The following is a 454-nucleotide window of genomic DNA, read 5'->3' on the forward strand; positions in this document are numbered from 1 at the left end:
GTGTAGGCGGATGACGTTAGGCAACCTCGTGTTCGGTCCTTGACCGCATGCTGAGGACACAAGCGCTGATATGTAGAGATGACAGCGGCATAAATCAGAGAAACTGAAGGGAAATAAAGCAGCACAACGTATAGAGGACACGAAACAAATGCGGGTTACATCGGCATGGAAGCGCTACGGACGGGGAACAACAAAAAGAGACTGAGAAGAGGGAGAGAGAGAGAGATAGAGAGAGAGAGAGAGAAGAGAAGAGAGAGAGAGAGAGAGAGAGAGAGAGAGAGAGAGAGAGAGATAGGAGGGAAAGAGAGATTCAGAGAGATTCAGGCAGACACAGACGGACGACAGACAGACGGACAGATAGACAGGTGGACAGGCAGACAGGCAGATAGATAAAAGAGAGAGAGAGAGAGAGAAGAGAGAGAGGAAGAGAGAGAGAGAGAGATAGAGAGAGAGA

Source organism: Pollicipes pollicipes, unplaced genomic scaffold, assembly GCF_011947565.3.
Source record: "Pollicipes pollicipes isolate AB1234 unplaced genomic scaffold, Ppol_2.1 Scaffold_4740;HRSCAF=5597_pilon_pilon_pilon, whole genome shotgun sequence".
In the NCBI taxonomy this organism is placed as follows: domain Eukaryota; kingdom Metazoa; phylum Arthropoda; class Thecostraca; order Pollicipedomorpha; family Pollicipedidae; genus Pollicipes; species Pollicipes pollicipes.